Source organism: Leptosomus discolor, chromosome 1 (genome assembly GCF_034619465.1).
Source record: "Leptosomus discolor isolate bLepDis1 chromosome 1, bLepDis1.hap2, whole genome shotgun sequence".
Classification (NCBI taxonomy): domain Eukaryota; kingdom Metazoa; phylum Chordata; class Aves; order Leptosomiformes; family Leptosomidae; genus Leptosomus; species Leptosomus discolor.
Window position 1 is genome coordinate 23,031,391 of NC_141391.1, and position 6,224 is coordinate 23,037,614.

Here is a 6,224-nt window from a genome sequence, read left to right on the forward strand (position 1 = left end):
CTGCGGCGGGTCCTACGGGGCAGCTTCCCCCGGGGAAGGCGGGTTTCGGCCGGCCACCGACGGTGTGTGCGGCCCTGGGCGCACGGAGCGGTCTGGAAACCAGAGGAGAAGCCAGAGGACCCCGCCTCACCACGGACGGCTGCCCCGTCGGGGCGCGGGTCCCGCTGTGCCCGGCGCTGCAGAAGCGCGGACGCAGAGCCGGGCGTCCCAGACGGCACCCCGCCGTCCCCGAACCTTCCAGCGGCCCCGGGGCATCGGCTCTACCGAGGACTCCCCCAGGACTGTTACTCACTTCTTTGGAAACGGGAACCTGGTTTGTTTCGTTTTCTTTCGCATTTGGGAGAAAAAAGGAAAGAAAAAAAAAAAGAGGGGGGGGTGTAAAAGAAAAAAAAAAAAAAAAAGAAAGCCCGAGTGTCCTGCGGACAGGATTTGTCTCCCCCGATGACCAGCTCCCGATGAGCGGCACAGGTCGCCAGACCCTCCTCCGGGCTCCGCCAGCGGCTGCGGGAGACGCTGCGCTGCGGCCGTCGGCTCCGCGGCCGTCGGGGCTCCGCGGCGCCCAGGGTTGCGCTCGCCTCCCCGAGCGGGGGCTGCAAGCCCAGAGATGCGGCGAAAAATCCGCGGGTGACCTCAGGGCACCGAGCAGAGGCAGATCGGACTGCGAGCCGAGAGCGGGACTTGTCTGGGGGCGTAGGGCTACTCCCAGGGACATTTCCCTTGGGGAAAGGCTCCTGCCTCCTTCCACCTCTCCCTCAGGCTCGGACTCTGTCTCGGAGAGAAGAAATCTCCCCGCAGCACCAGCTCCCGGCCCGGCGTGGCTCTCTGTATGGTTTTTCGCTGCCAGGCAGCGAGGTCTCCACCGTCCTGGACCCAGCCTGCCTTCCCTGCAGCCGCTGCCCGTCTGTTGCCAGAATCATCCTCCCCGTCGCGACAACGGCGGGAACAGGCGTTTCGTGCAAGGAAAACAAGCTGTTCCAGAGATCGCCTCAAAGAGCGTCGGAAATTCAACTAAGAGGGGAGAAAAAAAAAAAAAAATCACACCCAAACTAGAAACAGAAACCAGCGGCTGGAAGGAAGCAGGAGCTGCCCGGGTTTGCGGTGGGTCAGGCGGATCTGCCTCCTCTTCCAGACGGGGAGGTTCCAGCCCTGCCCCCGGCAGCATCCCTCGGGGACCGCCACGGTCCCTCCCGTGCTGCGGGTGCGGGAGTGCCCAGGGAGGAGGAAGAGAAGGAGGAGGGACTGTCCCACCCTGGCCAGAGGATGTTCGCAGTCCCTCGGCTGAAAGAGAGGGGGAGAGAAGTAACTTGTCACAGCTTTTCGTTTTGGTTTGTTTTTGGTTTTGTTTTTGTTTTTGTTTTCCCCCGTTTTACATGAGACTTTTAACAATAAGGTGGAGACTTGACCTGAAAGCGTAATTCGTCTATTACTTTTTTTTTTCCTTTGAGAGCATTAAGATGTGTGTGCAAATAGGGACATTTCTCGTAATTTTCCTACAAGTTGCCTGAGAAATTTTTCATCCGAGCCTGTATATCCTTATTCATCAAAACGCAGTCAATGAGTGAGAACTTTACTAATGATTATACGAGCAAAATTCAAATAAAGGTTTTCTGCTTAAGAAGTGAAGCACCATATTAATTAAAGTAACATTTCTCAAACTTTTGGGGGTCCTAAGACCATTTTTAAACCTCAGTATTTCTCATCACTATTTATTAGCATCAACCTGTCACTGGTAACAGGCACTGGAACAATTTCCGTGTACATTTTACAATGTCTGGCACTGAAGTTGCAATTCAGGAGCCACTATAAAAGTAGATCTAGCCGCAGAAAGGACATGTATCACACAAAGTACCACCTGCTCTAGGCGAACCTGCTCTAGCAAGGGGCGTTGGACTAGATGATCTCCAGAGGTCACTTCCAACCCCTGCCATTCTGTGAGTCTGTGATTTTCTGCCAAGGTTCATACAGCGCATTGCCCTGAGTAAACAGCAAACATGGTAGCTGAAATTTCCCCCGTCCCTTCTCTAGCATAGCACAATCAGTTTCGATTTTCTCCGTGCACTGCTGTAAAAATGGAGAAGTTGCAGAATTGATATGAATTATTTGACCACAGTGCCAAGGTATTTTTATGAGTGGAAGTAGAATCAGACCTGCATGGTTTAGTTTTAATGAATAAAGGGTTTTTTTCTTAAACAAATTGGCATAGTTTATGGGTTTAGCATTTTTATATATATATTCATCCTATTTACAACTTCATCAATGGAAAAATCACCATTAACTGAATCAAGATAGCTCTGAGACCTGGTAGCGGTAAAGGTTCATGGTAACCTTCACCTGGCAGAGCAGCCAGCCCTGCACCATGCTGGGGAAAAGCAAGGCTGACATGGAGAGTTGTAAGGCTGCTGGAGTTCTTGTGCTATGTCATCTCATCAAAACCAGTTGTCCAGTGCATTTTTCCTAGGAGACACCGCCCCCTTATGCAATATATCATAATTTATATGAAGAAATAACTCATAGTTTATATTTAATCACCTTTAATCCTAGGATAGGGTTTCCACAAGAGTCTAAAAGTCCTTACTTTAAAATTAGGCAAGAGATGAAAAGCATGGCATGTGTTTTTATTTCCTTCTTAGGCAATACTCAAGTCCTTTAGGCATGTGTGGGAGAGGTATGTCCCCAAGAATCACATGTATTTGGTGTTAATTATTTTAAAGAAAAGCTGAGTAAGGTTCAGGGCAAATTTCCCCTCCCTGTGTTGCACTGGCACGGGAATTCACAAGGAACTACGGAGACATCAGTTCTGCCTATGGCTCCAGGGGAAGACAGTGAGGTTGCGGGTCTTGATGCAGCTTTGCAGAGGCAACACCTTTGTTGTTCCTGCTTTGCTCACAAACATCCCCCAACACGGCAGCGAAAGCTTTCTTCTCTGCTTCTGCACTATCAAGATGTTGACTGTTATTACATGAAGGACCCGAAGGCAGGGAATATTTAATGCTCTCTTCTTTCTGCAACAGGGCTGAGCACCTAATGTGAACGGCGCACAGTTAGGCAAACCCTGGCCAGGAGCTGGGGGCTGCTGTCACACACCGGCCAGATCCTGCCACAAAATGGTTTGCTGCCGCCTGAGAAGCTGCACCCAGCAGCCCCTCTTGGGGCCATGCTGAGGCTGGAGAAGGGAAACCGGACTTCACGCACCCTCCGTGCTAACCCCTGCTTTACCTCCCACATACAGGACCACGTGCCAGGACCCCGCAGGGACAGCCATATGAAAGGTAGCACTGGGAGACTGTCCTTGTGTCCTCCATTACAAACCCATACGTTTGCCTGAAAATCCCTCCACATACGAATAATTATGCCCATAAATCAATTCTGAAAGCAGTGATTTAACCTAAGGTGTGAAAGTCTTTCCAGTCTGACACTGAAGCCTGCTACCTCCCACGCTGCGGTTACTGCTGCTGCCATGACCACGGCTGAGGAGAGATGTTGCAGGCTGAGAGAAGAAACATTGCTCAGGAAGGCTTCAGCGCTTTGAAGTGCAACCAGGAATGGGATGCCAGCCCTGCAATGACCGACAAAGCAGGGTCTGTTGGGCTGGGCAGAGCACCTTATAATCTGGTCTCTGCATGCAGCAGAGTTGGCTGGGAGTTAAAAAAATCTTGTGTTTCAAGGCTTGCTTTGGGACTGGAAAGAAATGTCATTGGGCTCGCTTCACTCCTGATGGCTTATGGAGTTGTTCTTAGGAGAGGTTTTCACATAAGTGTAGGCATGTACACACACATGCACATATATGTCTTCCAAAAAATTGTGACTCAGAAAGGCAGTTCCCTCCTTGCTTTCTTCTACCCAAGATGGGCATAAGAATGACCAGATTTTCAAGGATACTTTCCTAGCAGTCAGGAATGTGTCTAATTTAGCATCTAGGGAGGACAACGAAATGTGGAAACACTGCAGTGTCCAACATAGTAGTGAACACTACCTACTTTTATTTATCCACTGCTTACTTGCATTTATCATTCATCCTCATTACTCCTGTTCCACTGGCTTCTAGCACCCTCTACAATATCTTTTTGTGCACCTTGTCAGCACTGATGTGCCCCAGCAGCGCTTTAGCTGCAAGCACAAAGAGTGGTGAAGCAAACGGGAAGGAGCATGAAGGCTTCTCCTCATCTTTGCCTTTCACTGTCTCCTCTCCTCCCACCACTTGCTATCTTGGAATGTAGCTCCTCTGTTCCCCAGTGCTTCTGGGATCACAACATTTGCAGGGGCAAATAAAATGCAGAGGAAACGAGCTGAGTCCCTCTCTCTCCCCAGCATGCCTTGGTGATGAGTCAGGCGTGGCTAGCCTCGTTCGTGGAGTAGGAAACTCAAACACACGGTTCCTCTACTATGAGGCCTCACGCACTTGCTGCCTCTTATCAGGGCTTGTTCCAGCAACCACTGGCTTCCAGCAGTAGCACCACTGGAAGGAGGAGAGGCTGCAGTTGTGCTGCCTCTGAACAAGGTGCCTTTAGGAGGGACCCCATATTCACAGGAGCCCTGGTGCCTGTCTCCATCCACCAGGATCCACTGGGCACAAGAGGCAGGTGCCTTGGCAAACAGATGTATTCTTCATGGACAACCCAAAAATACATTGGGAGGGAAGAAACTTGAGTGATGAGGGTGAGCTAGACCAACAGATCCAGAACAGATCTCAAGCAGGTGTGGTGCATCCCACTTTGAAAACATTGGTAAAGAGAGGGTTGCTGGGCTTTGTTTCATGACGGAGCTGGTCTGGGTACAATGAACTGGTGCCGGTGGCAGCTTCATGTCCTCCCTGCCCATTGACCCAGAGGGAGAAAAGCATCTGCTCAAAGAAGCCTTGACACAGTATGTTTAGGATTCAAGAGTAAAATACACTTAGCAGGCATGGAAAGCCGAGGGTGTGATGGCTTGTGTCTCCACCAGCGGGGTTAGACTTGACAGTGGGTAGTAGAAAATAGTTGTCTTCATGAGCAACTGGTAGCATGCTGGCATTTTGTCTGAGCAGAGGCAGTGTGTGACATTATATATTTAGCTAAGCCTGTTTTGGAATTCCCTCTGGACCTCAAAGCACTGAGCAGAGACAGGCAGGAGTTAGCAACTTCACTGGCACAAGAAGAAGCCAGAAGAAGGAAAGGGCTCTCCCTTTGGAGAGAATGGAGGGTATCCACAGCCCGTGCTGGAAGACCAAGGTGGAGCCAGGGGAGGGATACCAGGTCCTGTACTGTGCAGAGACCTGTGTTTGAGCACCACTTCCCTGGGCTCAAACCCTTCTCCAGAGAAAAGCAAACAGTTACTTGCTGGGAGCCTTAGCTGGGTGCGGCATAGTAGGGCTCCAGTGAGGTTTCAAGCGCAGCCCCTCCTGGAGAGGAGGCTGTACCTTCCTATAACAAGCAGCAGCGAAGCAGCTCCTTTGCATCCTGGCTTTTAACTACACTCCAGCACAACTACTCAAGTCCCTCTGATTCAAAATACGTGTCTTTCACTCTCTGCCAAGCTTCCAGCAGTAAGAGCTGATCTGTCATCTGGTATGCCCTCTCTCCTTTTCCACTGCTAACCCCTTGTTGGTGAGTCAGTATTTGGCTAAGGGTGAGACTGCATGAGGTGACATTGCTCAAGATAAGATGGCTGAATAGCAAGAATAGCAAGTCCTTTTTTTTTTTAAGTTCACTCTGTAAGATGGATTTTTATCCCAAGAAAAAAAAAAATTATCAAAAAGCAGGGAGGGGGAGCCCCTCTGAAGGCATCAAATCCCTCACCGTCGAATGAAAGTGGTAAAACTAGTTGTTGAAGTCACAGCTAGCTCCTGAAGTTGTGATTTGAAATCTCACAGCTTCGTCCCCTGCTGCCACATCATTAGTAGTTCTGTCATATTCACCCCACAGACCTTAGTGAGAGAGTTTTGCTTCAAAGAGAAAGAGGTACACCTGATAGCAGCTGTGCAAGACAGCATTTTGAGCTGTACGTGAGATTAGGTGGAGGTAAAGGCAGAGAAAAGGACCATAATGCATAGAGTCGCATGACCCTTACATGAGAATGAAGGGGATTCCTTAGGAGCATCCCCAAAGGAGCAAAAAGAGAAGTGAAACTGGAACCACTGAGGTTTCTACTCTATCCTTCTGCCCAAAGCAAGATCATTCCAGACATGTTGCTTTGTTCTCTTCACTAAGGCCTACAAAGCTGCAGTTTTCCCAATCTTCTTCTGTTCC